The sequence below is a fragment of the Cajanus cajan genome, chromosome 1 (genome assembly GCF_000230855.2).
Source record: "Cajanus cajan strain Asha chromosome 1, NIPB_CcT2T_4, whole genome shotgun sequence".
NCBI lineage: Eukaryota > Viridiplantae > Streptophyta > Magnoliopsida > Fabales > Fabaceae > Cajanus > Cajanus cajan.
Window position 1 is genome coordinate 35,215,636 of NC_138517.1, and position 10,970 is coordinate 35,226,605.

Below are 10,970 nucleotides of genomic sequence, written 5' to 3' on the forward strand. Positions count from 1 at the left end.
GCCACTGATACCGATCTTGCACCCAATACTAGGTCAATGCTAAATACAACATCACGCATAGGTAACAATCCCGACACATCATCTGGGAACACCTCAGGAAACTCACTGACAATCTCAATCCCAGTGATGGCCCTCTCCATCTCAATCATTCAAAACGACAAACAACATGAAGCACTCAGCTCCATCTTTCATCAACTACTCAGCCTGACCCGCTGACAACAACACCTCATCCTCCAACTGAGGAAATACCAATCTTCTCCGAGCACAATCTATAAGGATGTGATGGACAGATAACCAATCCATCCCTAAGATTATGTTAATATCTATCATGAGCAACCCAATCAGGTTCACTCAGAACCTCCTACCAAAACACCTCTATTAGGAATCTCACACACATCTCCAATGTCATCAAAGAAATTGAAGCCAGAGTAGATACATACAAAACAACGTGCCCTGCAAACACCAACAACCCAATCTCCCCACACAATCAACAAAAATAAATGAATGTGTGGCACCAGAATCGAACAAAAATAAAACATCCTCACCTGTTGCCTTCCCTATCCCCTTCACCAAGTCTGATGAAGTGGAAGCCTCTGCACCTGATAATGTAAACACTATCCCCGCAGTTGTAGGTCTAGGTGGCCTCGGGGCACTCCCAGATGAAGTCGGCGGTGTTTGACAATCTCTAGAGATGTGGCCTGGCCTACCACATCTGAAGCAAACATTCCCCGGATGAGAACAATCTCTAACCATATGTGCTCTTCCACATCTGTAGTACCGCACCGACTGTGCTCCGCCCTGAGCAGTAACAGGTCGAGGTTCTCTACTAACAGCTCCTCTCTGAGACTATACCGGTCTGTCATAGGGTCCCCTCTACTGGCCTCCCCTCCTGAACTCTAGCAGCCTTACCACTGCTACTACCACCCTCCAAACTCTCAACAGTCTTTGCCTTCTCAACCAAGGCAGGAAACTCCACTATGGACATAGGGACTATGACCCTCTTCAGCTCGTGTCTCAATCCCTCTGCAAACTTTCTACATCTCCAAGCCTCAGATATGGCCTGAGAGTAGAAACGAGTTAAATGCTCAAACCTCATAGCATAATCTAGAACAGACAGGCTCTCTTAATGCAATCCCTATCAACAGGTACACTCCTGTTCTCTAACATTTGTTTGGTGTCTCTCCACCAGTACTCAGCCTCGCCTGCCAGTATACATATTGCATAGGCCAACTTCCTTTCCTCAGAAGATCTCAAAACACTGAAGATCTTCTCCATCTCACACAACCACTAATATGCCACATCAAGATCTGAATCCCCCTTGAACAGAAGAAGCTAACATCTCCTAAACTCTGCCTGAGAGACCACCGGTCTAGCTGCCTCAACCGCAGCTCTACCCACCTCCATCTAAGCAAAGTAAGCACTTTACTATTGCATCACTATGGCCATCATCTCCATAGTTCTAGCGATATGATCAAACTGAGACCTCACCATACTAAAAGAATTCAAACATTCTTTTACTAACACTTTACCACTACAACTCACCAAAATTAACACATATCAAAGATATGACACAACAGAAACATAGAAGGATCACTCCCCACAGAGCATCCTAACAGACTCGACCGGCTCTGATACCATAAAAGTGTAACGACCCGCCATGGTCTCTACACTTAGTGGAATCGCACTACTACTAGTGAACTAAGGAAAATATTAAATTGGATAACTCATACATACAGGTATAGATAAGAATAAAAATAACCAAATTATTTAAATACAAAATAAAATGCCATATATGTACAGTCATCCCAAAAATAATATTTCCTAGTGCCGGTCAAACAGACAAAAATCGCTACCCAAAATGGTAACCCTAACACGAGGATCAAACTCCCCGTCTCGCAGCGGTCACCTCGACTCCAAGCTAGCCCTGATCTGCTCCCATACCAAGTATGATCATCGCAGTTCCACCACATGGAAACAGAAGGGTAAGCTAGAATTCACAAATGAATCATAATAATCTATATTACACAATCGTATTCATAGAGTCACACCATACACTCTATCCAATACTACTCATGCATAAAATACAATCCACCAATCATGAAGTCAAACACCACACTTCATCATATTAATAATCATACAATAAATGCATCTCATGACAGATATCAATGCATATCAATCATCTAATGCGTCGTCACGCATACACCTAGGAGATCTCCACAACAATAGAGCTGTATAAGTGACATTCCATCCTACCGAAACCACCCCAACCGTTTTCACGCCCAATGCGCCCGCTCGGTCACAGCTAAACAGGATATATAATCCTCCCTCGGGTTTACTCGGATGATGTCACTTACACAATTGGAAGTCCAGATCCACCGTCAGGTATAGCACAGCTGGGTACGGGCTTACCACGACCTTGGCATGCATTAACCAAGTCAATTGTGGAGTTCGCCCACCGACTATCCGCAAGGATCCACGCACCTTCCCGAGTACTTGGTTAAGGGAATAACCCTCGACCTCATACCCCGCTCCAACACTAGCTAAGGACTTAGAGGAGACTCACCCAACCCAGTGGCCTATCTGAGCACCATTCTCCCAAATCCAGTGGCCTCCCAGAGCACCACTCTCATATATCAGTGGTCTATCCAAGCACCACTCTCAAGAGACTCTATGTGAGCTCTTCTAGTTCGAAAATATTTTTCCTCTCCTCAAGTCCTAGGCTAGACTCATGCCATAGGCATCACATGCAATCATGCATCATACATCATAATGGTCTGCCCACCATCATGATCAACAATCATACACATGTCATAAGACATCACATGCAATAATGCATCATACATCATAATGGTCTGCCCACCATCATGATCAACAATCATACACATGTCATAAGACATCACATGCAATAATGCATCATACATCATAATGGTCTGCCCACCATTATGATCAACAATCATACTCATATGAACATATACGCATGTCATATCATATTCAAACATTCATACGTATCATCACAAAGCATACATATGAATCACACCTCACCATACATCATATATCATACATACATGATCTAAAACTTTAACTTTAAACATGCATAAGCATCAATTCATTCATAAACTTATTCACGCTCGGCGTAGCCTGAGCTCGCCCAGCCTAATCCCAGCCTGAGAGTCCCAAGACTCATCCACGCCTAGCGCATTCAACCTGCGCCCGGCCTAAATTCCAATAACAGAGTTCACAAACTCTCATCCACACCAACAAATCCAGCCACATGCACACACAAAATACAATGCATAGACTCCATACAACTTAAATAAACTTAGAATCAACATGCACCCATCTGATGCATCAAATTCACTAGAACCCCCATTTTTCCAAGACTTTGAACAATTAGCGAATTCTCCGATCCAGCCATGGATCCTCAACTTTCATGCATCAATTGAGTTTCTAAACTCACATGCAACTTAAATAACAAACATTCTAGCTTCCCTTACCTGAAGATTGGCTCAGATAGCCAAAGACTGAACAAAAGTATAATTTCCCCTCGAGGCTCAACTCGGAACTTCAGTCCTTCCAAAACAAGCTTTCTAATCTGAATTTCAAGAAAAGTCAGAAGGAGTTAGTGATCTAGAGGAGAAAAGGAGTCAAACAGAGAAATTTGGGAGAGAAAGGAGCTCACTGACCCAGAGACCTTCTCTCTAAAACTTCTCTCTAAAAACTCCAAAACTCCTGAAGGCCCCAAACCCCCTATTTATAGACTTTCGGATTGGCCCAGAACGGCCCGTACCGAATTCGGAACTGCCCGTTCCGAACTCCCAAATCACGCACAAAATTAACGCCCAGAACGGCCGGTTCTGAAATCAGAACAGCCCGTTCCGGAACTCATCCGGAACGGCCCGTTCTCCCTCCGGAACGGCCTGTTCTCCCTCCAGAACGTCCCGTTCTCCCTCCAGAACGGCCCGTTCTCCCTCCAGAACGGTCCGTTCTCCTTCCCAGAACGGCCCGTTCTCAACTACAATATGTAGTTCAATTCAGTAGCTTGGAACGGCCCGTTCCAATTTGGGAACGGCCCGTTCTGGGCTACTGAATCAGCCTCTTCTTCTTTTTTTTTTTATTATTATTATTTTTTTTTTATTTTTATTTTTTAACAATGTTACAAGAAACCTCGCTCTAAGGGTGATGGGTAGTAGAATTGACCCCTAATTCATTCTCTATTGTATGTTTTATGTGTGAGGGTTTTCCCCAAAATGTGTCTTTGTCTTCTCAGTTGCTCTTTGATGTTCTAAACATTGTTATGTATATGTATATGCCTTTATTTTCGTGTTTTGATATGTAATTGCATGTTTTAGATTGTTGTAGGTTTCCGTAGGAACCCTAAATTGTTATTATGTGAATGAATAGTATGAGTATGTAATTGGTGTGTATAATTTGTGTTTTTTGCAATATAACATGTCCTTTAGAACTTTTCTATCGATCGAGTGTTCACTCTTGGTGATTCTTGATAAATTTTGGTAATGGGAAGAGTTTTGGGGTTCAAAGAGTCAATAATCACACTTTTAGATTTCATCACGGGTGTGATCGAGTCATGGATGTGATTGGTCAATCACAAGTGTGAATAACAAGTCACGGGCGTGATTAGTGAGTCATGGCCGTGACGTGTTCAGATTTTCACCCTTCCTTGGATTCTTGCCAAACCAGTCACGAGTGAAATCGAAGTCATGGTTGTGACTCATGTTGATGCGCCTTTTTCTCATTCTTTCCTTGTCTATTTTCCTTTTATCACTTCTATTACATGAGATGAGTCATATTTATTAGTTTGATACATAATGTAGGATACTTTTGTATGAACTATGTATGAATTGGATAATGTGTTACCTTGAGTCTTGATATAATGTGAAGTCTAAGAAAGGCTTATCCACATATTAAGAAATGAAATGAATTAAGATGCAATCATAAGTATGTATTGTTGTAATATGATAGGGTATTGAGTCTATTTGACATGCATTATATGTATAAAAGTATTTTTAAGGGTACGATATGGAATGCATCGCTAGGGAAGGTCCCCTTATATAAAAGCTTGGGGATTAGTCCTTGGGGATAGCTTTGTTTGGAAGTCTCAGTCTCGCCCATTGTGTGTATAAGATGTATCTTGCACAGCTCAACTATCTTGAGTAGACCTCAGTAGTATGCCCTTCTAATGAGAGTGCGTTAAGGGTGTAACTATGCATGTACTCCTAAGTTACTTTATGTGTTGCTAATGACAATACACCATGTAATATTTTTCCTAGTGTCACATGCATGATAATATGTAGTTCGTGTCCATTGCATATATATATCTTAATGTTATGTGTTATTTAATTATCAAGTCATGAATGAGTGAAGTGTGTTATTGTTACCAATTTTTCCATGTTGTGTGTATATGTATGTTTTATTTGTGTTTCGTTATCCAGTTGTATTCGTGCATCATGAGCTAGAGTGAAATATTTCTCATTCTCTTTGTTTTGTATAATTGTCATTTTGTTGCTATGTAGGTAATCATCAACATGGGATTCATGATGTTGATGATGAGGCCTAATCCTCAATGATGGTTTGTTTTCTGATAGGATGTGTCGTCAAGATGTAGTTAGGCTTAACTAGGATGTTGCTTTTGTTGATTTATTTTAGAGACATTAATTTTATTTCCTTGTAATTTTCATTGATTGTGTTATTTTGTTTAAGTTAAGAATGTGATGTTTTCTATTTAAATACATTTGATTTTATTTATAAAGAATTATGTTATTTAATTTTTATTATTTATCTATTCGGGATAGAGGGTGTCACATTTAATGATATGAGAGTCTGGTTGATTCAAATTGGACATGTGTGTTATGTGTCTTAACTATGTTTTCGTGTGTACTCCAATGGTGATTAGTGTGATATTTTGTGCTCAAATTTAACTTGTTTGTTGTTATGTATTTGGATTGAAAAATTAATAAAAATAATTTAGTGAATATCTCAATTGCTAAAGAGAAAAAATTAAGAAAAAAACAACAAGAGTTGTATAAAGAGTAATCAAACAGAAATATAGTAGTAAACGAAAATAACTCAAAAAAGAAAAGTAAATAAAAAAATTATTTATTTAAAAAATAAATAAATAAGAAGGGAGACGTGTATATTAAAAAATAGTTGTACATAGCAATTGCCTTATTTCTAGCATTTGCTTGGTGATTCAAAATACCAACCCAAAAACTTTAAGGCTCATGATATATACACCTCTTTTTTTTTATATAAGTACACCTCTTTAATATTTTTTTAAAATTTATAAAATATTGTAGTTTTTTTTTATTTCTTAATTTTACACCTTCAACTTTCATTTTGCTACTTTCTTCTTTTTTTTCACACACGTTTTTTTTTAATTTTCACATACTACCAAAATAGGTATGATGAAAGAAAAGTAAGGGGATGCATGTAAAAATTGAAAAAATGAGGGAAGATGTGTGAAAAAAAAGTACTAAATTAAATATTGTAGATTTAAAATTAAAAATTAAAAACAAAAGAATTAAAAAAATTAAGAATATTTTAAAATTTTAATTATTTTTTTAAAAAAGGAGGTATACTTATAGAAAAAAGGAGATGTATCATGAACCAAGTTATTTCAGATTTAGTCCTAACCCAGATCCAATTTGGCCCAATAGATTCAAGTTGGTTTCAGATTATTATCTGACCCAATAGGCTCAAGTTGATAGAATAAGAAGCAACTAATACAGGGCGATGTGTATCCTTACAACTTAAGGATAATACGAACAAAGCTCTGATTGACTCATCCACCAAATATAACTACTTTATTGTATAGTAAAAGATTAACATATTTTCTTATCTTATCATTTAAAAAAAATATAAAAAAACCTATAAAAAGGACTTCCAATATATTCTAGATACAACTAAATATAATCAGCAGTGCCATATATAAAATAAAGTGGTGCTATACACTACGAATACTATTTGCACCAATAGGGCACGCATACAGGTGGGTAAAAATATTATTACCTCAATTTGAAATTAAAAATAAAAAAAAAAAAGTAAAATGTTTGACAGAAATAAAGGGCAATTACAATGTGATAAATATTTTCGTATAATTACAATCCGTAAATAACAGCATTTTTCAAATTAATAATAACCTTCTACATCTATAAGTTTTCATATAAAACTGGTTGTCTTTTTTTTTTTATTAGTTAAGATTTGGGATTAAATTTAACTTTTTTCATATTTATATCCTTTGAGACAAGACTTGCACCAAAAATAGAATAGACGATATGTAATTCTATTGAAAATTATTAAAGAGATAGGTGGTTTGGTTTAGGCTTTTAGATGAAGTGGTATCTTATCGTTCTTGTACGATTTATAGAGTATTATTAATTATAGTTTGATCTAACCAAGTATAATAGTTCGGATTAACCAACATAATTAAAGATAACTCAAATAAGTAGTTAATACAAATAAAATAATGAGAAGATGGTTATCGTATTTTTCTCGTGATAATTGTCAAGTCTTAGATAAATGATTATGAGGCAAGAATAAAAATTAATTTAATTGATAGAATATATTTTGCAAGTACACACCAAACACAAGAGAAGGGGGTAGAAATATCAAGTAATAATTTAGAGATTGAAATGGAAAAAAGGACGAGGGCTTTGCAAAGAAAGGAGAGACTAAAGTGTGCAAATTGAGGAAGTCTTTTTATGGATTACACCAAGCTTCTAGGAATTGGTATAAAAAATTCACTAACGCATTGATTAAGATTGGTTTTAGACAGTCTAGAGTCGATCATTCACTTTCCATTTTTAATGAGAAAGAGACACTTATCACTACATTGATCTATGTAGATGATGTTATATTGACCGAGAATGACCACAAGTTCATGGAACAAGTAAAGTTGTATCTTGACAAGGAGTTTAGTATCAAGGAATTAGGGTCATTAAAATTCTTTATAGGCATAGAAGTGGCAAGATCATCACAAGGAATTATTTTGAATCAGATAAAATATACTTTAGACATCATCAAGAAGACTAGGATGCAAAATTACAAACCAAGCAAATTTTCAATGGAGCATAATTGTAACTTGCGAGTAAAGGATGAAGATCCAAACATGGACGCAATAAGATATCAAGGGTTGTTGGGAAGGTTTTTTGTATTTGACCATAACAAGACTGAAGACCACATTGCAGTAAACACTCTATGCCAATTTATGACAAATCCCAAGCAACTACACATGGATGTTATGGATAGAGTACCCAAATACTTGAAAATGACTCCAGGACAAGGGATATTTCTTCCAAGAAATGACAATTTGAAATTGGAGGCATACTATGATGTAGATTGGGTGGTTGTCCACTTAATAGGAGATCATGTATAGGGTACTTAATCAAATTAGGTGGTTCACCTATATCTTGGAGAACAAAAAGGCAACTTGTGGAGGCAAAGTCCTCAGTAAAAGCTAGGTATAGAGCGATGGCAGCAACGATTAATGAGGTGATATGGGTTTGATGGTTGTTGGGAGAACTAGAAACTTCACAAGAAGGTGCTACTCCAATGTTTTGTGACAACCAAGCAACACTACATATCTCCACGAATCCAGTTTCCATGAAAGAATAAAGCAAGTGGAGATGGATTGTTATTTTGTTCAAGAAAGAGTGCAATCTGGTAAGGTGAAACCCTTGAAAGTTTGGACCAAGAATCAAGTGGCAGACATTTTAACCAAAACTTTAAGAAAGGACAGATTCGAGTTTTCTGTTTGGCAAGTTGGGCATTAGAGATCTTTATGCACCAACTTGAAGGGGGAGTGAAGGAATTCAGTTTAAAGTTGTACCTTGGATAATATACTAAAAGGTTGTTAGGAAAAATAATATTAGTTTTAGTTTCAAAATTTTAAATACAGCTATATCTTATATTTGAAATACAATTCTATTATATTTAAATAAGATAAAAGCATAATTTATGTTGCTACCAATCCCTGTAAATAAATGTAATCTTTAATTTTCGAATTAATAAAAATAAAAACACAATATTTTACAACATTGCATATTATCTTTTGACAAAATAATATTCTCTTATACTATATCTTAAAACATTTCAAAACAAGTTTAAAATAAAGTAAAATAAATAGTATATACTAACGTACACTTTATATTTGAATTATGTTAATCAGTGTAATAGTCAAAATAAGTCATGTAATATGTAAAAAATAAAATAAAAATAAACCTACCTTCTATCAATATCTTGACGTATAATGTCATTAAAAAAATAATGTGATATAAAATATTCAAAAGATAATATTAAAAATATAATAAATGAATTTATTATCTATCATTATCAATATTTCATATAATAAAAGGATAAAAATATAATAAAAAAATCTTACTTTATGTATAATAATAATAATAATAATAATAATAATAATAATAATAATAATAATAATAATAATAATAATAATAATAATAATAATATGTGTAGATCGAAGAAGAGAACAAAAGCCTCCCTGATAATAATATTAAACAATTATTTCAATTAGAACCTAGCTGAAATGAAGTATTATTAAACATAATCTTAAAATTATTTCAATTTAAAAAATTAAACATATAAATATTTTATTTTAAAAAAATCATATTAATTATGTTAAATATTTTTATCCTTTATCTTATTTTTTAAATTTTATTTTATTTTCTATCTGTTAAAATATTTATTTTAGTTATTTATCTTTTATATTTACATCTATTTAATCCTTTTAAAAAATGATTATTTTCAATTTTGTATTACCATTTTGAATCAACTTTTTATTGACTCAAGAAGTGAAACTTATAACATTATATTCACCTATATAAAAATTGTTGAAGTATTTTTTACCTAAGCTTTATGGTAGCTTATCTTCAATTGAAATTAATAATATCAAGAAATTATGTTACTCATTGTTTGAAGAGTATCAAACTAAATATAAGGGAATAGTAAAAAATTCGATTTCACGAGCAAATGTCAATGAGTCTCAAACTTGGATAATCTAAATATTAATAATTTTTTTTAGTGATTATAACTCATTTATGAATAATACAATTGAAACACAAACAAAGTCTGAAATAGAACTCTACTTGGAAGAAAAAGTTTTATCTATGAGTGATACTTTTGACATTCTTGGATGGTAGAAAATAAATGGAATCAAGTATACAATTTTGCAAAAAATTGCTAAGGATGTTTTGGTAATCTCAATTTCAATTGTAGCTTCAAAATTTGCATTTAGCAAAGGAGGTAGAATTTTTGAGTCCTCATCATTTTAGGCTTACTTTGGAGACACTTATATGTACACAAAGTTGGTTGAAACACAAACAATAAGGTAATAAATAATTAAACTTTATTTATTTAATAAAATTATTTATTTTTTATTGTTGGTTTTAATTACTAATTTAAATTATCTAATCATTCATTTTTTTGTCATGTAATTTCAATTGGTATTATTGGACCAAGACAATATATAGACTTGGAAGACAAATGTTTGCAAAAATATGGAGAAATTGATTCTGATGATGAGGTCAAATGTCTACATATTTATTTTTTGAAATTTATAGTATATAATTTAATTTATAATTTTAATCTAACTAATTTTTGTATTATTTTTTTCAGAGGTCTTAGAGAATATTATTAACAAATAATCATGATGTTGAAAGTTTAAATACAACTTTTATTATGTTAATTTTTTTAAAAGTTTATTTACAAGAATTGAATGCTTTGTAATCTTTATTTATAATACTTGTTATGTTAGATTTTTGTAATGTTAAAGACATGACAAATTAATATTATGTTTGCTTGTGTGAAATATTATCTCTTGATTGATTTATTTACTTTTCACATAAGTAAAATGTGGGTCACAGGTATAAGTACACAAGTACATAACATATACGGGAATGAGGATTAAAATTGCTACCCGCACGAATATAGGATTGGAT